Source organism: Meriones unguiculatus, chromosome 7, assembly GCF_030254825.1.
Source record: "Meriones unguiculatus strain TT.TT164.6M chromosome 7, Bangor_MerUng_6.1, whole genome shotgun sequence".
NCBI lineage: Eukaryota > Metazoa > Chordata > Mammalia > Rodentia > Muridae > Meriones > Meriones unguiculatus.
In genome coordinates this window covers 14,345,924-14,371,821 of record NC_083355.1, presented here as the reverse complement: position 1 = coordinate 14,371,821, position 25,898 = coordinate 14,345,924, and the positions used below count along the sequence as shown (strand labels likewise).

The window sequence follows — 25,898 nt, the reverse complement described above, 5'->3', positions numbered from 1 at the left end:
AAGGCCAGCCTGGCTTACATAGTTCTTGTCTTTCTGTTTAATGAGATGGGACTTAATGCCAGAAGAACACAAGTAGGACTCCATGAACTGCTTACTCTGGCCTTCAGGATCAGTCCTTTCCCCCTACACATCCTGTTGGTTTTTCTTTTCCAAACTTTTTTCTTAATTTTCATTTTAGGTGTATGAGTGTTTGCCTTTATGTATGTCTGTGAAGCATGTGTGTGCCTGGTGGCTGCAGAGATCGGAAAAGGGCAACAGAACTGGAGTCCTTGGGAGCTGCTTGGTGTGGGTGCTGGGAACTGAACCCAGGTCCTCTGCCAAAACAAGTGCTCAGTACTACTGAGCCATCTCTCCAGCTCCAGCTTCCTTGGATTCTATACTCATGCCCAAAGAAGAATGCAGAGGGATGGCAGCCACTTCTAAGACACAATTTAACCGAAAATAATTGAAAACAGGACCCCAAATGATGTTTGATGTTTTGAGTAGCACTGTCGCTGTGGATGAAAGAGCCCAGTGGCTGTTATCAGGTGGATGAATGAACAATGTTTGCTACCATCTATGTTTTTGTCAAATCTCTACATGGTATTTTTTTCTGTTTTCCCTTTTTATTGTTTACCAACAGGTTTAGGGTCTGTGGGCCTGGTACATGTTTTTCTGTTTTCTTGTACATACATCATTTAGCTGTCCATCCAACCCTATATATTGCTGTTCTTATTAAACTGTGGCAAAGTAAGGGACTTGAGAGATGGCTCATGTATTGCTCTTGCAGAAAACCTGGGTTCGGTTCCCAGTACTCATATCTGGTGGCTCACAACTGCTGACAACTCCACCTCCAGTAAGATCTAGCACCCTCTGGCTTCCATGGGTTCCTGGGGCACCCCATGAGGCACTTCATGAGAACTCTCTCTCACACACGTGCGCGCGCACACATAAGTTAAGAATAAATAAATCTTAACGGGGGCACACTGTTAGTCCCAGCACTCGAGAAGTAGAGGCAGATCTCTGTGAGATTGAGGCCAGCCTGGTTGACACAGTATGCTCCAGAACAGTCAAGGCTACATAGTGGGACCTTTTATAGACTAGGCTGGCCTCGAACTTACAGCGATCTGCATGCCTCTTTCTCCCCACGTGCTGGGCTCACAGGCGTGTGCCGACGCACCCAGTTCTGGTTCTGTCTTTTTAAGGCGTCAATACTACTTGCACGTGCAGAATCTGCAAAGGGGAAAGTGATGTGGGTAACTGACTAGGACTTCAGCACTGACCTCCCTTAGAATTTGTCAGGATTGGAGGGATTAGATGACTCCAGAGAACGCTACAGAGCAAAACTCATTTCCAAGAAAGAACGGTGATGCAGACAGTAACACAGGTTTCCCTCATTTATTTATGCACGTCTTTGTGTGTGTGCCAGGGCACAGTTCCCGGGAGTTTGTTCTCTCGTTTTATCATGCGGGGGTAGCGGACAGACTCAGGTGCCCGGGCCTGTCAGCAGGCTGAGCTGTTGCACTGGCCCTCGAAAAGCATTTACGCTGGATGGAGTAAGATGCTTCTTAAAACACATATCATGTCTGCTACTGACAAAGGCCCTCTATTCCAGGTCGCTGCCGAATACTAAACAGCTGCTTTCCTGGTTCTTCTCCATTGACTCCCATCGTCTCTACACTGTCATTCCGTGTTCCTGCTAAATGGAAAGAGTGCTTTGCTCGCCACTTTTCATTAGCTTTTATGCTTTTATTTATTATTTGTTTGTTTGTTTGTTTGTTTGTTTGTTTTTGTGTATGGGTGTTTCAACTGCATGAATGTCTGGGCATCATTCGTATCTTGGTGGTGGGGGAGGCCAGAAGAGGGCATCAGATCCCCTGGGGACTGATGGTTGTGAGCTGCCCTGTGGGTTCTGGAAGACCAACCAATGTCGGCTGAGCCAGTCTCTCCATCCTCCACTCCCTCAAACACTCATTTTCTCTTCACTGTTTTTCTTTCGTTCTCTTTTTCAATACAGGGTTTCTCTGTGTAACCCCAAATGTCCTGGAACTCGCCCTGTAGCCCAGGCTGGCCGTCACCTCAAAGATCCACCTGCCTCTGCCTCCCCAGTGCTGGGATTTAAGAAGTGCACCACCATCACCAGGCCCCCAAAAGGCAGGCCCCTAGGGACAGGTATGATGGGTTTTCTTTCTTTCTTTCTTTCTTTCTTTCTTTCTTTCTTTCTTTCTTTCTTTCCTCCTTCCTTCCTTCCTTCCTTCCTTCCTTCCTTCCTTCCTTCCTTCCTTCCTTCCTTCCTTCCTTTCCCCAAGGCTCCTCATTTCATCAAGGACAAGAGCTCGAGGGTCCAGAGTTCCCTGAATAGACAGAAGCAAAGCTAGGAGGAAGTGGGCACGGTGGTGTTGCAGATGAGACCTCGGAGTGTTAAATGAGTCCTTTAAAAGAGGTGTTTGAGGGTCCTGGGTCCCAGGGCCGGTTGGTGCAGCACAGAGGGAGCCTAGATTCTGCACCAGCACCCAGACTTCATCACTATAGCTCCCTGTCCCTGGGGTAAGAGCTCTAGTCTTTCTCAGCATCCTCATTTCTAAAATGAACATGATGCTACCTGTGACCTTGGCTAGAGGTGTTTGACAGTGCAATCAGTGTCACGGGGTGTGACGGTACCCAGTGACAGTGCAAACCTGCAATCCCACCAGAGGAGCCTTTGCCTTCCTAGGATTAGGTAAATTAAACATGCCCTCAGGCTCCTGCCCACACCTGTCTTTCTTTCCCAGACCCTTTTCCATCTTCCCAAGGGTGCTCCCTCAAGCATGTATCGATCGTGTGTGTGTGTGTGTTTGTACAGGCATGTATATGCTCATATGCTTGATCCTGTACCACAAAATGCATGTAGAGGTCAGACAGCAACTTACAGGAGTGAGTTCTCTCCTGCAAGTGTGGGTTTGAGGGATCAAACTCAGGTTCTTGGTATTGGTGACAAGCCTTTACTCCATGACCCATCTCAGTGATTTCCTCCCTTCTCCTTACCCACTCCACCCTCACCCAACTCCCAAACTTGAGCACACGCACACACAGTTTTTTGAGTCAAAGTCCCCTTATAGTACATGCTGGCCTCCAGCTTGTTTCATGCCAGAGGCTGGCCTTGAACTCCCGTTCCTCCTTGCTCCCTGGTACCCCACCCCCATGCTAGGACTATAGCCATGCAACCCCATTGCCTGGTTTGGTCTTTTATGAAATTCATACTAGCTTCTGCACCGGGCCTTGAGGCCACCAAGGGGAGACTGTCATTGGACCTCCTGCTCCTGGAGGAGAAAGGCCTGGACTCTCTGAGCCTCCAGATCACACTCTCCAGGAAAGGGCAGCCAGAAGCAGCTTCTGTTTCTCTTTGCTGAAGTGTGCCTGGTTGCCCAGGTGACTGGTGTGTGGCCACCAGTCCAGAGCTTGGGTCACATCCCAGGAATCTGGGGACAGCAGGAGAGGTGGTGGCTGAGCCGTATGGGGATTTTCCTTCTTGGCCAGGGGTACAGAAGCTCGGAAAGGAGCCCAGCAAGAAAATAGGAGACACAGAAAGATATGGATATTGGCTCCTGCAAAGGGAGGTTCACTAGCTTATTTTTCTGGTTGATGAACAATGATGATGATGATGATGATGACAGGTTCTTATGTAGCTCAACCTGGCCTCATAATGTAGCAGAGGATGACCTTGAACTTCTGATCCACCTGGAAGCTCTTTAGGCAGATAGGTAAACAATTTGAATTAGTTACAGGAAGTTCCTGAAACTGACCAGTTTCACTAGGCCCCTCCCGCTAGAGCAAGTAATAAAAGCTGAGAGTCCCTTTCAGAAAGCAGAGCCAAGCTGCCTAGAAGATGCTCAGACCATACCAGCTGCCTGGAAGAGGTATAGACCAACTGAGGCACCTGAAAAGGACACTCTCCAACCTACTCAGCCACCACAAGCTGTGCAGTGTGTTCTGAGTTCCCGGGTTCGAGAGTTCTCACCCGTGCTCCAGTGACCTTTGGTGATGCAGCTGTCTGAGTCATTTCTGCTTCTGTAGGTAACCCCTCACCCACATTCCTGTAACTACCCCCAATGAAACTCATTGGTTGATGGTGTTTTATCTGTTGTGGGTTCCCCACTTGGGGTGAGTGGACCTGGGAAAGTTCTGTCGCACACACCTCCTTTTTTAGCCCCTGAGAACTGGGATTCCAGGAGTCTGTCACCGTGCCTACCACACCATGCTGAGGATCTAACCCAGCGTTTCAAGCAAGCTAACCAAGTGTTACACCAACAAGGTTCCATCCTTCACCTACATTAGTTTGGGGGTGTTTTGTTTCATTTTGATATTTTGAGGGTTTTTTTTTTTAATTGGGTCTTGCTATGAAGATCATGTCAGCCTTAAGTTTGGAGCAATCCTCCTGCCTCTGCCGTTTGGACGCTAGGATTACAGGGATCATTGCCACAACTCCCAGGCCTTAATTACCTCTTTAAAAGTCTTATCCCTAAATACTGTTCTGTGCCAAGGTCCTGAAGTTAGGGCTGCACAAAGTTTTTCCTAAGGAGATGTAACATATCTACACCAGATAGGAAGCCCATGACAGAGCAAAGTACAGATATCATCAAAGTCCAGCCTGGTGAAGCAATGAGTTGTTTTTGTTTTTCAACTGGGGCTACATTCAGTAGCAACAGTGACTCTGCATGACCAAAGCCCACCCCAACATGGTGACAGCTCAGAAAAGCTGGGAACAGGGAGCATGCTGCACATCCTGTGGGCAGTTGCACAGGCTGAAGAGTCCTTTACAAGTGACTCTCATCTCTAAACCTCTTCCAGGCAGCTGGCCTGCTCTCTTTGCAGCCGTCTTTGCAGCTTGGTTCAGTTACTCTGAAGGGGACTTTTCAGCTTTCACTGCTTACTCTGGCCCTGAGGAGCCTAGTGAATCTGGTCAGTTTCAGGGACTTCCTGAAGCTACTTTGAGTTGTTTACTTACCTGCTTGAAGAGCTTCCAGGCACGATGAAATGTTTCAGTCTCAAAGGAAACTGTTATGTGTCATGGGCTCCATTTGTCTTCACAGTCAAGAGCAACTGAAACCACAGTTTTCAAATAGGCCATCAGATGGCAGGTGAGGAGCAGGGAGGTACACTCCAGGAGAGGCCGGATGTCAGGGTAGGGGAAGGAGCGTCTGGGTAGCACAAGTGGTATGAGGAGTGGGTGTGAATCCCACCATACTTCCTGTGCCAGTGACCTGTGGGTGAGCTGGGCTGGGGTTTCTTTAGGATCAATATGGCAGAGGGAGCTTCATCAGGATGGAGCCACCTGGGTCTGGAGAGATGATAAGAAAGCAAAATTCATTCAGGGTCTAAATATACTTGGAGGGGTTCCTAAGAATAAGGATTTTTTTTTTTTTAATTAAGGGTGGTTTTCTTTTTCTTTCTTCCTTTTTTTTTTTTAAAAGATTTATTTCTTTATTATGTATACAATGTTCTGTCTGCATGTACACCTGCAGGCCAGAAGAGGGCACCAGATCTCATCATAGATGGTTGTGAGCCACCAGGTGGTTGCTGGGAATTGCACTCAGGACCTCTGGAAGAGCAGCCAGTGCTCTTAACCTCTGAGCTGTCTCTCCAGTCCAGATAAGGATGTTTTACCGAGACTCAGCAGGATTACTAAGACCCTGATGCAGGCTGGGTAGGTGGGCTAGGGGGCAGAATGCCCTCCATGAATGAAGTCTTGCCTTCCATCCCCAGTAGTCCCTACGCATTTCATGGCGGTGCACACGCATAATCCCGGCCCTTGGAAGGCTGAAGCTGGAGGCTCAGAAGTTCAAGGTTGGGGTGGACGGGTGGCTCAGTGGTTAAGAGCATATACTGCTCTTGCAGACCGCCCAAGTTAAATTCCCAACACCCACCCTGGGCAGCTCACAACTGCCTGGAAGTCCAGCTGCTAGGAAGCCAATGCCTCTGGCCTACAGGGGTACCAGCACACACCAGCACACAGGCACACACAAACACATAATTAAAACAAAATAAATCTTAAAAAAAAGAAGTCCAAGGTTATCCTTGGCCACATTGGGGGGATTTGGAGCCAGCCTGGGCTACATGCGATGCTGCTTCAATCACTCAGTCAAGGCCCTGACTACAAGACAATGGGGAACCAGGATCCTCCCTATCCTTCTCTGTTCTCCTTTTGGTGTTGTTTCACCTCAAGAGGTCATAGCATTGGGGCAGTGCCCTCCCTGGTAGTTCAAGGTGCCATCCCGCTGTTCCCTTCTGAAGTGGTAGGTGACAGCTGGCACCAGGACAAACCTCCGCTCTCTTCCCCTGCTTTTCCCTTAAGATGGGGCCAGTTCCAATCCTCCCTCCCTCAGCTTCAGACGTCCCTGGGCCTCCTCCCTGTGTTCTCAGAGGCTGCTCATTCCTGAAGCCACCACAGTACATGGCTTGCTCCATCCCCAGGCTCAGGCTGGCCCTCCCAAGTCCCAGGAGGAGCTTCTGAGGAAACCGACCTAGAAAGGGGGTGTAATTTTGCTCTTCTGAGGTGCCTCGGGCACTGGCTTCCTGTGGCATTCATGGGAGAAAGTGCAAAACTTTGAAAAATTAAAGCCTACAGAAATCCTATGACTATTCTCTAAGGCCAGTAAATAGATTCCTGCGGAATCCAGAGACTGCTGTAGCGCCCCTAACTCGTCCCTTTCTCAGGATGAGCTCAGTTTTTCCTCTAGAGGAGAAGCCAAATGCTTCTGAAGGGCTGCTTCTGTCTATGTCATTATCCTCTGCATGGCTGCTGTTAGCCACGTGGTCTCAGCACGGCTGAGGAGACAGAGGGAGGGCTTAAATAACTGGGAGCAGAGCCCCACCCAGGCAGCCAACAGGCCGGGCCCTAGGGGGTTTGAATCCCACTCTCAGAGTGCCAGAGGCCTTTGTGATAAGCCCATATCAAAGGTTTTCTATCAAGGTGAGGGGGATGGAGGGCAGGGAGCAGAGGCCAGAGGCTGGCTCACTCTGCTTTGAACTTCTTTTTCTTGGGGAAAATAACATCTCCTATGGTGGTTCTTGCTAAACAGGCTGGGAATCCGAGAAACCAGAGCAGCTTTGAGAAAACTCTGAGGCAGAGAGACAGAGAGAATGGGTGGGCCTTCCAGGAGCTCCCCAGTCACTACCAGCATGCTGAAACCAACAAATATTTCTGAATCTCATTCCCCACCCTTTTCTTTTTTAAAAAAATTTCCCCCACAGCCCCCATCTTTCCCCATACTGAGAGATTTCAGGATCTGTGCAGTGTAGGATAATGCCTGTTGTTACAGAATGTGTTTATAGGGACCAAAGAAAACTTCGCAGCACTGGGAACATTTAAAAACAGAGAGACACAGAGGAGATTTAAAAATGTACATATATATTACCACTGATAGTATTTCCTTCTATTCAATCCATGCTTTTAAAAAGTGGAAGGAAAGGGCTGGAGAGATGGCTCAGCAGTTAAGAGCACTGGCTGCTCTTCCAGAGGACCCGTGTTCACAACTCTCAGCACCCACATGGCAACTCACAACTGTCTGTAACTTCAGTACCAGAAGATCTGACACCCTCACACAGACATACATGCAGGCAAAACACCAATGCACTTTAAAAAAAAAATTAAATAAATACATCATTGGAAAAAACTTCATATAGGTAAAGTGTATGTGTTGCCTTTTCCATTCATTGTATCATAAGCAGGGGTAGAAATGTAGAGTGACTTCCTAAATGCCCAAGGCCCTGGTTTCAGTTCTCCCCAAACTACAGGAAAAAGACAGGGTGACACATTCAGATCCCAGCACTCAGGAGGTGGGGCCAGGAAGAGCAGAAGTTCAAGGTCATCCTGGGCTACAGATTTAGTTTGAGGCCAGCCTGGGTTACAAGAAAGCCTGTCTCAAAAATGAACAGATCAAGCGCTGGTGAGATGGCTCAGTGTTTAAGAAGAATGCTGCCTAGCCTGATGACCTGAGTTTAATCCCCAGGAGCCACAGGGTAGAAGGAAAGAGTTGACTCCTGCAAATTGTCCTCTCGGCTTCATTTGCCTGACCCTACCCTCAATCAATCAATCAATCAATCAATGTAATAAAAATCAACCAAACAAAATTTATGTCATGAGCATCAATCAATCAATCAATTAACAGAATAAAAACCAACCAAACAAAACTTAAGTCATGAGCAGTTTTCCATGGGTGATATTCCCCCTAAGAGAATTCTGGACCCTGGCACAGTCAGCGGCAGGCCGTGCCTTTCCTGAGATGCTGAGAAGTGCAGGGTATTCACTGCTCAGGCAGAGCACTGCCTGGATCTTACCCCAGCTCACTGCTCCCTCCCAGGCTCAGGCAGAGCTGGCCCTGCCAAGCTTCCTCCCATGGGCCCTTGTGAAGCTTTCCACAGCTTCGACATCAACGGCACTTTTGTCTGCCCCACTTGGGGGAGAGGATTGGATAATCTGTTTTTTGTGTCCTTGATGGACCCAGCCCAAGTTCCACGGACCCATGTACTTGCTCAGTTTCCCTAGATGGCCTTGATCCAAGAACAGCGCAGAAGCCAAAGAAACCCAAATCCCTGCCCTGGCAGCCAAGATGGACAGGCTGCATCCTGTTACTATGTGTGTGTGTGTGTGTGTGTCTGTCTGTGTGTGTGGTGTGTAGGGAATGTCTCACTGCGTAGTTCCACACTGTTTTTCTTCAGCTGTCATGAAATCTGAGGATCTAGCGCTTTCTAGCAGACTGAGAGGTAAGAAGTCATTGTAAGTGACAGCATTTGAGTCTGGACCCAGTCATCATCTGGACCAGAGATTGCCTGATGACGAAAACAGTGGTAAGGAGAGCAGTGGCCTGTAATCTCAGCACTCGGGGAAGCAGAGGCAGAGGCAGGCAGATCTCAGTGAGTGCGAGGCCAGCCTGGTCTACAAATTGAGTCCAGGACAGCCAAGTCTACACAAAGAAACCCTGTCTCAAAAGCAAGCAAGCAAACAAACAAAAGCAGAGATATTTCCACAGCCGACCTCCTTAGTGGCCAGTCCTTGCACAGAGTTTCTTCCGGCTGAAGGCTTCATCCCCGGGCGGGACTATCACAGGCAGTATGACCATTGAGAGGATTTGTGGTGGCTTACACTGAGAATGCAGAGGCAATAAGATCGCTGTGAGTTCAAGGTCAGCCTGGCGTGTATGGGGAGTTCCAGCTAGATTTGACCTTCTGAGGAAAAAAAGAGAGGAGGGAGAGAGGGAGGAAGGGTGGAGAAAATTTTGACAGAGGGGGAGAGAGAGTCAGAGAAAGAGAGGAGACAGAGAGAGAAAGAAGGGAAGGTGGGGGAGGAGAAGAGGAGGAGAAAGCAAGCATGGGATCATGGGATTGTGGGACTCCATTCTTCCTCTGGCTTCCTGTATGAGATTTGACCACTTGCTTTCATGTTGTTTTTGCTATTTTGTGAGAGGGTCTTCCTGTGTGGCCCTGGCTCTCCGGCAACTCACAACATAGCACAGGCTATCCTTGAAATCACAGAGATATGCCTGCCTCTGCCTCCCAGCTACCAGAAGTAACTAGTTGCTAACCAAGCTATTTCCATCTTGTGCCCGTTGGGAGCCCTCGGCTTCCCTCTCGGAATTTGTGGTCTTGGACTAGAACCTCCAGGCCTGTGGGCCAAGTGAGTTTGCTTTCCCAGGGTGCGGGGGTGCAAGCCTGTAACACCAGCACTGGGAAGAAGAAGCTAGAGGGATGGCTCAATGGGTAGGCGCACTGGCTGCTCTTCCAGGGGACCGGGGTTCCGTTTCCAGCACCACATCGCAGCTCACAAACATCTGTTGCTCCAGTTCCTGGGGATCAGATGCCCACTTCTCGCCTCCTTCGGCACCAGGCACGCATGTGATTCACAGATGTACACAAAGGCAAAACGCCCATACACATTTAAAATAATAATAACTAAAGAAAAAAATTAATGCCTGGTTTACCGGTGCTGAGGATTGAGCCCAGGGCCTTGTACATGCTAAGAATTCTACCAAAAGAACAACATCTCCATCCCCTAAGTTTTGTTTTCTTTTTTTTTTTTTTTCCAAGACAGGGTCTCACTATGTAGCTCTGGCTGTCCTGGAACTCACTGTGTAGACCAGGCTGGCCTCGAGCTCACAAAGATGAGCCTGCCTGGGCCTCCTGATTGCTGGGATTAAAAGTGTGTAACTCCATGGCAGGCTCCCGAAGTGATTTTGTTTGTTTGTTTGTTTGTTTGTTTTTCCAAGACAAGGTTTCTCTGTATAGCCTTGGCTGTCCTGGACTCACTATGTAGACCAGGCTGGCCTCAAACTCACAGTGATCCTCCTGCCTCTGTCTTCCTGAGTACTAGAATTAAAGGCCTCCCCAAGTGTTTTATAACATAGGCAGGTGTATCCCCACCTCTCATTGTAATTTCTCTAGAGCAGTTTGAGGCTCACAGCAAACTTGAGAGGGGGTATGAAGACTTCCCGTCTGCCCCCTGTCCTGGGAAACAACCACCTGTCAACAGCATGTTGCCTAAAGTGGAGTGCTGGTTACACCCGAGGTCCCCACACGGACACCTCAGGGTGGTCCAGGCCCTAACGTTCAGGAAGCGAAGTCTAGAAAGAGACAAAGTAAGCCTAAGCTGGTGGCTCATACCCTTGCTTGTCCCCTGTGGGCTTTCTCTTCAATGGTCTTTTCTATTTTTCTTTCTTATCATATATCTGGATGTATTTGTTTCTTTATGGTGTATTTGTGTGTGCATGTGTGCCATGGCATGCATACGGGGGCGACGGGACAACTTTTGGGCATTACTAGGGATTGAACTCAAGAGTCCTTACACTTGCAAAGCAAGAATGCGGTCCCAGACCTGCTAAGCGTGCCTCAGAGATTGAAGTAAACCTTAAGAAAGAAAATAAACAACAGAGCTGTCAGCATTCTGTAACAGATGGGGGAGGGGCTTGGAAAGCCACACCCTCTCTGATAGCTATCTGAAGTTAATGGTTGTTCCCCAGTGGGGTAGCCGCAGGTTAATTGATTGCCTTTGCCCCAGGAAATAACTAATGCTACCCATGCTTGTGCAGGCGACTGTTAGAGTATCAGGCCACAAAAAACAAAAACAGACAAACAAACAACCAAACAAAAACAATGATCATAAAAACTGGGTATGATGGCGCATGATCATAATCTCAGCACTCAGGAGGGAGAGGCTGACAGATGTGGAGTTCAAGGGCAGCCTTGGCTACGTTGCAAGTTAGAGGCCAACCTGAGCCACTCAAGAGCCATCTCAATTAAAAATATGTTTGTGATGGCACACGCTTTTAATCCCAGCACTCAGAGGCAGAGGCAGGTGGCTCTCCGTTACTTCCAGGCCAGCCTGATCTACAGAGCAAGTTCTAGGACAGCCAGAGCTACATAGACAAACCCTGTCTCAAGCAACAAAAAAACAAAGCAAAATATTACTTTTGAAAAATGAAATGAATATAGGAAAGGGCCTGGTCAGGAAGGAAAAGGGGTTTGATGGAAGGGGGAGGAGATGAAAGAGGGGACCAGGACCGGGATGTCTTATATTTATATGTATACATCTACATATATAGTTTTATATATAATTATCTATCTATCTATCTATCCATCCATCCATCCATCCATCCATCCATCCATGAAGGCTCTGTGGCTAAGAGCACTTGAAACTCTTGCAGAGGACCCTAGCTCACTTTTCAGCATCCACATCAGTCAGTTCATAAGAGAAAAAAGAAAGTCAGGCATGGTGGCATGCAACTTTAATCCCAGGATTTGGGAGGCAGAGGGGAGGTGGATCTCAGTGAGTTCAAAGCCAGCTTGGTCTACAAATTGAGTTCCAGGACAGTCAGAGCTCCATAGAAAACCAAGGGACCAGGGAGAAAGAGATCTAGTGACCCCCCCACCCCCCACCCCAAGTCCATCTTTGGGATTCAGAAGTGAAGGAGAGATTAAGTCAAAAGCAAGAAATGTGCATGAGGTGAGGTGAGGTTCCTGCCCATCACTGTTTCAACAACAGGTCTCAGCAAGGTGATCTGACAAGGTGCCAGCTTTTCCTCAGGACAAGAGTGGCCCCCAAGGCTTGAGCCCGTTCTTCTCTCAGCAGGACTTTTCTGGGGGAGATTCTAATTCTTTCAGTAGTCTGATAGCTAATGGAGGAACACACCAGACACCATTTCTTCAGAATGTATCCATTTCTGCTACACAGGCCAGTCCTGGGACCTTGAGTGTGCTCTACGCCCACCCGGAGTCTAAGAGTATTTGTTCTGAAGGCTCTTCCGTTCCCTTGAATGTCGATTAGATAAGCTTTCAATTCTCTCCTGGAGACTGACTCTGGCCACAGGATGGAGGGCTGTGAAACTTTGCAGAAACTCTCCTGCACCTACCCGACCATCAGAAAACACAGACCTTACATTACAATACATACCAGTGGCAAAAATCAAAATTAGACGAAGTAGCAATGGGAAAAATGTTATGGCTGGATGTCACCACAACGTGAGGAACGGTATTAAAGGGCTGCAGCCTTAGGAAGGGTGAGGTACTGGTGTAAATCGTAAGATGCTGGCTCAGTTTCTAGAAGTGAGCAGACTTCACTTCCTGGGGCTCTTTCCTAGCCTCAGGGAGGTGAGGCAGGCTGGGGTAAATAGCAAAGCTGCCAATAGCCTGGGTGAGCTGGACTTCCTTCCTGACTCAAAAGGGGATAGTTCCCAATTGGGAGTGTAGCTCAGTGCTACAGCACTGTTGGAGCTGGGGAAGAAACTCCCTAGCAATCTGGATCGTTCAGAGAACACTGCCAGTCAAGGTAAGACTGTGGGCAAAGAAGATCTTCCTGCATTAGTTTACAGCAAGCTGACTCAATGCCATGTTGATAACAAGAATACATTGTTATCCAGAGAATTTGAAGAGAAAATTAACCAAGGCCAAGTATGTTTGGTTCTAATTATTGGAGGGCAAACAAGCCCCAACACCAAGAACCTCCCTCCACCCTAAGCCATCTCTCCATCTTTGAAACAGGAGCTCCCTCTTGGCATCCCCCTGGGAATGGAGAAGCACTTGTGGTCCGCAGAGCAAAGCCATGGACACTTTTTGACATCGGAGGGAAATCTGCAAGACACAGACAGGATGGAGATGGAGACTGGCTGACTTCTGTGGGGGAAGGGTGGTGACTGCAGGAAAGAGTGAGGAAGGAGCTGGTAAGGGAGTCCATAAAAGATTCACCAGAAGCCTGGGCACAGGTGGCACACACCTGTAATCCTAGCACTCTGGGAGGCAGAATCAGGCAGACCTCTGTGAGTTCCAGGCCAGCCTGGTCTACAAAGTGAGTCAAACACAGCCAAGGCTACACAGAAGAACCCTGTCTCAAACAAACAAACAAAACAATCCAAACAAACAAAAAAAGATTCACCAGGGATTTCTCCCCTCAGGACACCATAGAATCCTCTAGACACTTTCTGAATTACTAAGGAGAAAAAAAATGGAATAATATTTTGAATTCCATTTATTGATTTATTATTAGTGTGAGGGGCACATGTGCCATTGTGAAGGTGGGAGGATAACTTTGGGGGGCCCTTCCTTGTCCCCCCAGCTTTACCTGGGTTCTGCCGATGAACCCAGGTTGTTAGGCCTGTGGAGCACCTCCTCCTGCTGTGCCACCTCCTAGACCTTGTGTTCACAAATGGACCCAGATTTTACGTGGTGCAAGCGGAGCAGTGTTCCCTTTTGGAGTTCAGAGCAAGGAGTGACATCTGCTCTTCTAGCATGCAGCAGAAACACCCCAAGATGAACACCTTGAAGCACCAGAGACAAGCCTAGGAGGCTTTGGAACATCAAGTCCTGGTTGGGAGAAGGAGCTCAGAAAGATGAACTTTGATGGAATGACATGGTTAGACCTCATCATGGGGCTGAAAGATGGCAGAGTTGCTTGCTGCCAATCCCGAGGACTGAGTTCTATTCCTGGGACCCACACGTTGGAAAGAGAGAACCAATTCTCACAATCTTTTTAAATTATTATTATTATTTTATGTGCATTGATGTTCAGTCTGCATGTATGTGTGTGTGCAGGTGTCAGATCTTGGAGTTACAGTCAGTTGTGAACTGCCATGTGGGTGCTGGGAATTGAACCTGGGTCCCCTGGAAGAACAGGCAGTGCTCTTAACTACTGAGCCATTTCTCCAGCCCCCTCACAAGCTGTTCTTTACATGCACGCACACACACACACACACACAAACACACACACACACACACACACACACACACACAAACACAGGCAAAAGAGATGTGGGAAGAGAGGGGAAGAAAGAAAATTAATAAACAAATGTCTTTAAAAATCAATTACTTTTATTCCTGAATTTATATGATTGTTAAGATTTCTGGATCTTCCTTTATGTTTAATGAAAATATGATTGCTTATGTGTCCAGTGGAGTCAGGCTTTGGACTGATGTATCAGAGTCCTCCAGACAAACAGAACCAATAAGAAATATGTACAAAAATGAGTTTTAATATGGAAACCAGGAGGGTGGTGATGCCATTCAATTTGGTTCAGGAAATTAAAAAAAAAAAATCAACACAAAATAGATCATAGCCCTAACTGTGAGATCTAAAAAAAACTTTTTAAATAATATTTATTTATTTATTTTTGGGTTTTGTTGTTGTTTTGTTTTTCGAGACAGGGTTTCTCTGTGTAGCCCTGGCTGCCCCGGAACTCACTCTGTAGACCAGGCTGGCCTCAAACTCAGAGATGCACCTGCCTCTACCTCCTGAGTGCTAGGATTAAAGGCCTGTGCCGCTACCTCCCAACTTTATTTTCACTTGTTTGTATGTCTCCGTGTCTGTGTGTGAATATTCGAACAGGCATGTGGGTGCCCACTAAGGTCAGAAAGGGCATTTGGAGCCAGAGTCACAGGCAGTCACGAGCTACCCAATGTGGGTGCTGGGCATTGCGCTTTAGTCCTCTGGAGGAGCAGCAAGCGCTCTTAACTGCGGAGCCATCTCTGCAAGCCTTAACATTTTTTTTTTTTATATAATAGTTACGTGTGTATAACTATTATGTGTGAATGGCGACACATGCACAGCATCACAAGGTCTGTATGCCTGAGGACAACTCCGTGAAGGCAGAGCACTCACACACATCAAATAAAAATAAAGTGTAAAAAAATTTTTTTAATAAAAAGAACTCAAATAATGAAATAAAAAAAAATGAAGGAAAGGGAGAAAGAAAGAAGACCTGATGAGGTATCATGTCACAAGCAGTAGAAAGGCTATGGAAGAGAAGAAGAGAGTAAAGGATATAGTAAGGCCAGCGTGGGTGGGGTGGGGGGAGGTGGGATGGGGTAGCCCAGCTGTTAAGAGTGCTCACTGCTCTTGCAGAGGAACAAGATTCAATTCTCACTGTTGGCCATAAACTTAGACATTCAAAACAAACAAATAAATAAATAAATAAATAAAATAAAAATAGATAGCCAGAGTGATACATGCTTGCGATCCTGAAACTCAGGAACCAGAGGTAGGCCATGTGAGTTCCCGGCCAGTGTGCCGGTATTTTTGTCGGCTTGACACAAGCTGGAGTCATCTGGGAAGAGCAAACCTCAGCTGAGAAACCGCCTCCATCAGACTGGCCAGCGGGCAAGCCTCTGGGGCATTTTGCTGGTTCCCGTGTGATACAGAAGGGCCTAGTCCTCCGCTCACAGAGCCCTCCGCGGGCAGGTGAGGCTGGGGTGTACAAGAAAACAGACTGAGGAAGAGTGCAGAATGCAGAAGGAAGCCAGAGAATAGTATTTCTCCCAGGTGGTCTCTGCTTCAGGGTCCTGCCCTGCCTTCCTGCAGTGATGCTCTGTAATCAGGACTTGGCGGCAGCCAAATTAACCCTTTCCTATCTGAGTTGTTTCGGAAAGTAAGCTAATACAGCTGGCCCTCATCTACATAATGAGGAACAGGCCAACCGGGGCTACACAGAGAGACGGTGTTTCCAAGCAAATACATAAACAAACAAACGAATCAATGTTTTTTAAAAAGCACAAATTGGTGAGTATGTACAAAAGGTGGAACCCCAAATCACCGTTGGAATGCAAATTCTGTAATCACTGTAGAGAATTGGGCAATTTCTCAAATTGTTAACCATAACACAATCCAGCTCCTTCACGCCCAGAGAACTGACATTGCACGTTCATACAGACCTGTGAAGACTGTTCAGAGCACCATGAGTCGCACAACCGCGGCCCAAGAGGCGCAGGTCCCCATCAACTGTGAGCGGACAGGGACAATGTGCCACCTCCACACAGGGGTACGGTGAGGGGCACTGCACTGCAGGTGGCCCTTCCGGACTTCACCCTCGGAGAGGGATGCTGACCACGAGAGGTTAGCGCCGCATTGTCACAGGGCTGCCAGTCAACAAACAAAACCCTAGGCTCAGAGACGAGAGCTGGGCACAATGGACGCGCGTTCTAGGGTCTGTTCAGGAAGGGGAGCTCTGCAGAGACAGAGAGCAAGCAAGGGTGAAGGGCAGACAGATCCATCATGGAGGTGCCGTGATGGCCCAGCGTTCCCAAGGCCTTGGGTTGAGCCCCAGCACACTGGAAGATTAGTGGTTGTCAGGGGCTGGAGAAAGAATGGGAGTGACTTTAAATAGGCACAAGGTCACAAGGGTTCTCTTGAATACATTATGTATTGGGTACATACGATACTGTGTGTGTGTGTGTGTGTGTGTGTATGTGTGTGAGAGAGAGAGCACATATGCCACAGCACATGGGTACTGCACTGCACGTGTGGAGGTCAGAGGACAACTTGTGGGAGTGAGGGGTCTTCCACGTGGGTCATAGGGAATGAACTCAGGTAGGCAGGCTTGCCAGGAAGCACCTGTACCCACTGAACTATCTCGCCCCTCTACCCCTGTTTTTCTGTTTGCTTGTTTAAACACAAGGTCTTCACAGCTAGGTCAGGCTGAGATTTCTGTGAAGGCCCAGGCTGGTATTAGGCTCACATCCTTAGGTCTGGTTGGTTACGAGGAACGTTACCCAATGAGTCATCTCGCTGGCTCGAATGGAGCACTTTAAAGGGGGTGAGTGTGAATTCAATACAAAGCTCAGTGTGTCTTTGTTTTTGAAAGAGGAAGTCTGATTAGCTAAGAAATGTTTGTCCCTGAGATAACGTTAAATGAAACTGCTTGCAACTTAGAACACTTCACTGGGGCCATTGGATACCGATGAGCATACAAAAAGATTTTAAGTCAGAGTCCAAAAAAAAAAAGGACTTGGAGTTGGTCTGTAACTGTTTCTACAGTATTTTCATGGATGAATGGATGATGCATATAAATATATTTATGTAATACACACACACATACACGTATGTCTAAATGAGGAGTTGTAATTTCATGGAATCAGGAGTTGGGTCTCATCCTCTGGTCTGTCCTGCTGTTCCCTGGGTCCCCTCCCTCAGCAGGTCATGCTGTGGTACAAATGCCTCCAGCTTTCCATAGGCTCCGGGAATCCAAACCAAGCTGTCAGGCTTGGGTGGCAAGCGCTTGATTTACTGTTCCATCTCCTCAGTCCCTGTTCTAGTTTTTTTGTTTGTTTGCTTGCTTGCTTGTTTTGCAGACAGGGACTCACTGTGTAGGCCTGGCCAGCCTAGAAACTCAGAGATCTGCCAGCCTCTGCCCCCGATTGCAGAGTGGTGGGATTAAAGCAAAGCTTTCAACCTTCCTAATGCTGGGACTGTCTATATATCTTTAATTTTTCCCTTTAGATTTATTCATTTTATTTTCTGTGTGTGATTATTCTACCTGCATGTATGTATGTATGTACATCGCATGTGTGTGTCTAGTGTCTGCAGAGGCCAGAAGAGGGCATCAGATCCCCTGGAACTGGAGTTATGGATGGTTGTGAGCTGTCACAGGGGAGCTGGGACTCCATCTTGGGTTCTCTGCAAGAGCAACACGTTTTCCTAACCATTTAGTCATCTCTTCATCTGTCCCAGCTCTGGCTACAAAGCAAGTTCCTGGGCTAACCACTGAGACTCTCAAAGCCAACACGAACCAAAACCAAAACAAAAGCAAGGATTGGGTTCCTGCCTTTATAACTCCCTAAGTTGATCTCAGTCCTCTTTGGAAGAGAAAAGGTGTACATGATTACTAATGTATCATCGTTAGAAAGGACCAGACATAGTGGCACACTCCTTTAATTCCAGCACTCAAGAGGTAGAGGCAGGCAGACACTTGAGTTCGAGGCCAGCTAGCCAGAGTTCCAGGTCAGCCAGGGCTACATAGAGAAACACTCAAAACAAAACAAAACAAAAAACAAAAAACAAAAGGAAGGACTGGTAGGATGGCTCAGGATAAATGTGCTGGCTACCAGTACTGGTGACCTGAGTTCAAATCCTGTGACCTGCATGGTGCAGAGAACTGACTCCTTCAAGCTGACTTCCACACGTGCGATGTGTCACAAGCACTCTCTACTTCCACCCCCAAAAAATAAATGGAAGGGGGAAAAAAATCACTATTAGCCAATCATCACAACAAATAATTCACACAAAGATTATCAACACTTGCCCAAAATTACTGTTCGAAAGACAAAGCATTAGCAAGTTACTCCCAGTTTCAAAGTAGTTCTCACACTTGTTTTGTATTTGTTTTGTACGGCTTTACTTGTTTTTTTCTTGTCACATTGCTGGGAATGGAACCCAGGGCTTCAGGTGTGGCCAGGCAAGCGTCTTAACAATGAGTTGTCACCCCAACCCTTTAGTTTTTGTTTGTTTGGCTGGTCTTTGGAGACAGAGATTCTCTGTGTAGCCTTGGCTGTCCTGGACTTGCTTTGTAGACCAGGCTGGCCTTGAACTCTCAGAGATCCTCCTGCCTCTGCCTCCTTGAGTGCTGAGATTACAGGTGTGCTCCACTGCGCCCAGATCCAACCATTTAATTTTACAAAGAGAAAAATAGCAACTTTGCAATAGGGGGGAAAAAAAGAAAATGATGGCAGACACCGTGTTGACCATGATCAAAGTTCTCACGGGACAAATCGACAGAGGCTAGCTTCTACTAGGATGTCCGAGACTGGCTTTGTAGTCCTTAGGGAGTCACTCCGTCCCCAGAACACAGACCCAGTCTAATCAGTACAGAAGAATCAGATGTTTCTAACGGGAAACACACTCCTCCAAAATCTCAAGGCTGGGAATGCAAGGAAAAGAAAGAAATGCTTCTAGGTAGTGGAGGGGAAAAAAAAACAACAAAAAACAATAGAAGTGCCTGCAGTATAACAGAGGGCTCACTCAAATGCACAAGCCTGGTGTTTGATCCTCGGAAACACAGACACAGGGCAGCAAGACTACAAAGGATATTGGTACCAAGGCAGCAACTGGCCGAATCTAAAAATCACCTATGAGTGAGTGAGCTGTGGTGCGCCAGGATTCATTTCCTGATTTTTAAAACTTCACTGTAATGAGGGGGGTCGGGAGCATGTGGTGGTAGAGGCAGGTGGATTTCTGTGAGTTCTAGACCAACTTGGACTACACAGTGAATTCCAGGCTGAGACCCTGTCTTTAAAAAAAAAAAAAAAAAAAAAAGAAAGAAAGAAGAAAAACAAACAAACAAACAAAAACACAGACACAGAACAGGCTTTGAAGTCCTTACAGTTTCCTCCCTCAGCCAGGCATGGGGGCTCACACACTTATCCCAGCCACTCAAGAGGACTGTACCATGCTTAAGAGCAGCCTGTTCTGCCCAGGGAGTCCCAGACCAGTGAAGGCTACACAGTGAGGCCCCGTCTTGAAAATTAATAAGCAAACAAATGAAAAAAAAAATCCTAGTTTATCTCTGTTCTCTTTGCCAAACCATCCTGGGCCTTATGACTTTTTGCATGGGTTAGGTAAATTTTATTTATATTTAAAATGATTTTTATAAATTCTATCTCTTAGAATGTATATCTGGCTGCAGGGACTCCCCCCAACCCCCTGGCCTGAGACTTGACTGTATAATTAAACTGGTCCTTCTGCCTCCTCCTTTCAGGGTTGGTGTCATAAGTGTGCACCATCTCATCTGGTTGTACCTGGCCTTATGGGGGTGGGGGGAATTGAACTCAGGGCTTGGAGTAAACCAGATGAAAACTTTAGCCATTCATCTGCAGCTCCCGCCCCCACACTAGCTTTTGTAACAAACTCTTTGTTCCAGGGCAATTTATTTATGGTTGCAAGCCTGTGGGCTGAATTCTAGCTGAAAAACAGGGGAGAAGAGAATCAATATTGAGGTGTGCAACTAATTTGTATTGTAATGAAAGTTAAATTAGAGTAATCTGTGTGTGTTGTTTGTCTGTCTGTCTGCAGGGGTGTGTGTGTGTGTGTGTGTGTGTAGGCCAGAGGCCAGATGTCATTGCCAGCCATATTCAACTGATTTCTACCTTTTTTGCTTTTAAACATTTATTCCTTTTTTTAAAATTTATTTTATTATTATTATTATTATTTTTTTTTTATGGGGTAGGGACTTGCCGTTCTGTGCAATGCAGAGGTCAGAGAACACTTTGAGGGAATTAATTGCTTTTCTTCTTCCCCCAGGGATGAAACTTAAATTGTCAGCTTTGGCTCCAAGCACCCTTACCCACTGAGTCATCTTGACGGCTCCGCCTTATTGTCATTTTTAAGTTATGTGTACAGGCGTTTTTGCTTGCATGTATGTCTGTGCACACTGCATGTGTGTGCCTGGTGCCTGTGGAGACCAGAAGAGGGTGTGAGCTGCCACGTAGATGCTGGAGGTTGAACCTGGGTCTTTTTTGGGAGACAAGGTCTCTTACTGAACCTGGAGCTCGCTCTGCTCTCTTGGTTAGGCTCAGTTTGGCTCCTGGGATCCGTTTGGCTCCGCCTCTGAACAAGCTAGGGTTACAGACACCAGCTTTCACTCCAGCTTCTCTCCTGGGTCCTGGGGATCTGAACCCCAGTCTCCGGGCTTGCACAGTAATCCCTTTACCCACCGAGCCATCGCCAGAGCCCTTTCACTAGGACCATCTCAGTTACAATTTAAGTGGTGATATTGGGACCACCTGGAGGCCTGGGAGATCTGGGTTGGGGAGCCTAGAGGAGGAAAAGGAGAAGAAGGAGGAGGAAATGCAGCATCTGAAGGGAACTTCCGGAAGGTAGGAATGAAAGATAAGACTCCTGGTAAACCAGGGGTGGTGATGACTACCTCTAACTCAGGTACCCAGGATCATGGGTGGGAAGCTGCCTGGGGTACCTAGGAGGAACTGGTCTCAAATAACATGAATAACAACATCAACAATAACAAAGCAATGGGTAAGAACAGTTTTGTGTTGTTTTTTTTCAAGTTCTTGAGACTCCTGCTGAACAGGGGTGAGGACAGTCAAAAGAAGTAGTTGAGGGAGAGAGGTTTCATTTCTGTTGCTGTGACGAAATACCCTCAACAAGAGGCAAGTTAGGGCAGAAAGGGTTTATTTAGTTTAGCTTCAAATCCCAGGCTCGCTGAAGGGAAGGCGGGAGGAAGTTCAATAGCTGGCCACTGACGTCCGTGGCCCTGAGCGAGGAGAAAATGTGTGTGTGCATGCTGAGCGCTCAGTAAGCTTTCCCGGCCCCTCTAAACTGGGAGCTCAAACCTGGGACTGGCGCCGCCCACTTTCAAACTGGGTCTTCTGCAATCTATTACTCCACCACCAGACACACCCACGGGCCCACCTGATCTTCCTCATGGAGCCTTCCTTTCCAGGTAATTCTAGGCTGTGTCAATTTGACAATTAAGTCCAAGCATCACAGGGGCCAAGTTGGGGGGGGGGGAGGCAGACTAGAAAGCGCGAGAGAGTCAGGAAGGCTCAGGGTTGCTCTGGTTGGTTTATGCTATGCGCTGGTCCTGGGCCCTGGGCTGGAGCCTCTTCCTCATCTCTAAGAGTTCCAGCAAGAACAGCTTTATTTGATGTTTAAAAAAAAAAAAAAACCTTAAATACCATCCACTTCTCATTGTTATTTGTAGGGTCAGAAACACTCTTATAAATAAAGCCTTCATATAACTCAGTCGGGCGAGTGAACGCACTTCAAGGGCCAGGAAAGAAAAAGCGGGAGGGGGGCTGCACTGAAAAGAATTCAATTGTGGGCACGGAGGAATTTTAACAACTACTGATAAATCAGCCAGTGGTTCTGCTCTGTCTTCTGGGACACTTGGACTCACTATTATGTGAAGGTCTATTGTTAGGGCTCAGGGGAGGTCTGGTGAGGGCTGTAAACAAGGCTTTTGTGTCAGTTAATTTGTCTGTATTTGTTTTCTTTCTTTGTGGGCTGGGAGACGACTCTTTGCAAGCCTGAGGACCTGGGTTCGGATCCCCAGCACTCAGGTAGAGAGCCGAGCATGGCTGTCATCTGGAGTCCCAGTGCTGAGGAAGATTCCCGGAGCTCGCTGGCCAGCTATTTTAGCTGAATTAGTAAGCTCCAGGTTCGGGGAGAGCTCCCGTTGAAAAGAGAGCACTAGAGGAAGGCGCTGAGAATCAGCCTCTGGCCTCCACAAGCATTCATACACATGAACACAGGAACACATGCCCACAAAGAGGAACACACACTACCCACCCACTACCACATAAAATGTGTTTTAGGTGTTTTTTTTTTTGTTTGTTTGTTTTTTTAATCCTACTTTGCAAGATTGGCACGGTGGTACATGCCTGTAATCTCAGCACTCAGGGAGACAGAGGCAGGTGTGTGTGAGTTTGAGGCCAGCCTGGTCTACAGAGTGAGTCCAGGACAGCCAAGGCTACACAGAGAAACCCTGTCTCGAAAAACCAAACCAGCCAACCAAACGAACTAACAACTAACTAACTAAATAAATAAAATAATTAAATAAAAACAGGGGTGAGAGGTGGGGGCTGGAGAGAGGGCTCATTGTTTTCAGGCACCGATTACTCTTACAGAGGACCTGGATTCAGTTCCCAGCAGCCACGTGGTGGCTCACACCCTCTGTAGTTCCAGTACCAGGGGACCTGATGTCTTTTCCCGGCCTTCTCTGGCCTTGAGTCATGTACCTGATACTCAGGCATGCGTGCAGCAAAACACCCATTCACACAAAGAAATGCATGGGTGAGACCGTGAGCCGGCCAAGTGGGTTAGGGCACGTGCGCCAAGTGTGACAACCTGAGTTTGATTCCTGGGACCCATGAGAGAGAATTAATTCCCAAAGGTTGACTTATGAATGCATGTCATGGGACACACATGTGCACACACACACACACACACACACACACACACACATCACTGCTGTTTGTGTCTTTGAGTTCTTTGGAACAGGGTCCCATCATGCAGCCCTGGTTGGCTTGGACTTGTTATGTACACCAGACCAGTCTGGAACTCACAAAGATCTGTTGGGCTCTGCCTCCTGAGTGCTGGGATTAAAGGTTTGCCCCGCCACACCTGGCAATTTTTTTTTTTTTTTTTAAGACTTTGAATCCCACAACAATTGAGGGAAAGGCTCTTTTATTATTTCTGCCTCACAGGGAGGAAACTACAGCTGAAAAGCTGAGGACTGACCTTGCCTAGTGCACAAAGCAGAGTGGATGCTTCTCTTTCCGTCGCCAAGGTTTCGGGTCCAGTTCTGGAAACCTGCTCCAGTCTGGCTCTGGGAGGATGGGTGCCGCCTTGGGTTGTTCTGGGAGGTACGGTCGCCTCCTTGGAGTCAGCTGCAGCCTATCTGATGGTTCTGAGGCCTCTATTTCCTTCCTGCTCTGCGGACTCAAGACCCCAGGAAGGCTGGCTTCCTGTCGGGGACAGCTGGGGGGCAGGCTGCAGAGATGCAGACTCAGCAGTGCAGGGGGGTTGTGTGTGCAGAAGCCTGCAGGGGCCAGAGGCAGCAGTGCGCACACACGCATATATACGGTAAGCAAGCTGAACAGGGGCATGCAAATACTCACCGAACAAAGTACACAAGGACACACACACACACACACACACACACATATCAAGCACACTTGAGTGGGAGAGAGAAGGTCATTGGTGAAAGACACAAATAACCTAGAAGCAAGAACCAGGAATAGGTTTAGGCACATCAGAAATTCTGTAAATTCTTGCTTCTCTCTAGCAAGAGAGACAAGGAGAAAAAAAAAAAATATATATATATATATATATATATATATATAATCTTAAACATCTCTTCTGAGTTTAAATTTTTAAAATTGAGATGAAATTCCAGCTTTTGTTGTGGCTGTTTTGTTTTTCTTTTGGTTTGTTTGGTTTGAGCCCAGACTGCTCTCAAACCCTACAAAGGTAAGGCTGCTCTTGAACTCCCGACCCTCCTGCCTTTATCTGCTGGAATTGCAAGCATGTACTACCATGCCTCCTGACTCAAAATTAGCAATTTCACTTAACTAATTTCTTGAAATGCTGGGCATTGAACCCAGCGTTTTGTGCATGTTAGGCAAATGCTCTACCAAAAACTTGTCTATGTTTTCAGGCTGGGCATTGTGGCACACGCCACTGATCCCAGCTTTAGGGAGGCAGGGGCAGGCCAGCTAGCGAGTTCAAGGCCAGCCTGGTCTACATAACTGAATTCCGGGCCAGCTAGTGTTACAAGCAAGACTCTGTCTCAAAAGTTAGCCACTGTTAACTGCACAGCTCAACAGTATTTGGGGAGCATCCACCATCATCACCGCGCCACCATCATCCCTATCTAATTCTACAACATGTTTATCGCTGATGGGAAGATCCTGTACCCATTCAACAGTACCAGCTCCCCTCCATCCCCGCCCCAGCCCTTGAGACCACAGCGATTTTGTAAGATGACTGCTGCTCCTGCCCTGCTCTGGGGTTGCCAGATGGATGCTGGTCCTATCCCGAAGTTACTCTTCTTTCTTTCCAGCCAAACTGAGATGCTCTCCTGGAGAGAAGCTGGAGACCCAACCTTGCTCGCAGAGTCTTTTATTACAGTCAGCAGGCATTTCATCTCCCACATCATTTTTCCCAATAAGAATCTACTAGGGGAGCAGCAAATCAGTTAGGAGCCTCCCTGCAGTACCTTCTAGCATGAATGGAGCTGACCTGTGTCGAAGCATGAGCTCGGTACTGATTCTGTACGTGCACGGATGGGGAAACCATGTGACTCTGCCCACACTGAGTCCGGCAGTTTCACATTCTTTTTTGTGTTTTCTTTCAACTTTTTTTTTTTCCCTTCCAAGAAGATAGGGTTTCTCCGTGTAGCCCTGACTGTCCCGGACTCGCTTTGTAGACCAGGCTGGCCTCCAACTCACAGAGATCCTCCTGCCTTTGCCTCTCTGGGTGCTGGGATTACAGGAGTGCGCCGCCACTGAGCCTGGCTACCTTTAACCTTTTAAATTGTGAAATATAATTCCCTTAATGAAAAGCGTGACACAGCACACTGTTTTATTACAAAGCAGAGAGCCATGCTACAAAACCTCCATTCAAGAACTATGCCAACCCTGGCTGTGGAGGTGGCATGAGCCAATACTCTCAGACCTTGGGAGGCTAAGACAGGAGGATCTCAAGTGTGAGACCAGCGGGGACTACCTGGAAAGACCTTGTCTCAAAACAAAACAAAACAAAACAAAACAAAACAAAACAAAACAAATCTCCAAACAAAACAAAACAAAAACAGCCCCCCAAACAAGATCTGAGTGTTAGAAAACAAATACTTGCAAGCAATGAAGAGTCCATATCCATCCCCTTGACTTCGGAGTCGACCATGGGCCTCAATTATTATTATTATTATTTTTTCATCATTTGCTAAGCATGTGCCAGTTGATACTGTAGTCTGCTTTTGTCTGCATTCTGAACTTTATCTAAGAGGACTTACTGCTTGGACCCGTGCGACTGCCTCAGCAATTTGGGAAACTCTTTCATGTTTGCTGCCCTGAGGCAGTCCCTCATCCTTTCTTACTGCTGTATGTATGGCATTCCACTGCTTGCGTTTACACCTTTACACAACCTGCTGCTGAGGCACGTGTGTTACTCC

At 47.4% G+C, this 25,898-nt stretch overlaps 1 long non-coding RNA gene across 1 annotated transcript; it reads right to left on the bottom strand.

The window, feature by feature from the left end:
* Positions 1-2,373: 2,373 nt before the first annotated feature.
* LOC132655108 (uncharacterized) lies at positions 2,374-23,615 on the bottom strand. The gene is made up of 3 exons (XR_009592742.1): positions 23,465-23,615; positions 4,964-5,296; positions 2,374-3,705 (listed from the first exon to the last, which is right to left on the bottom strand). It is a non-coding gene; the product is annotated as an uncharacterized LOC132655108 (long non-coding RNA).
* Between the last annotated feature and the right edge of the window lie 2,283 nt (positions 23,616-25,898).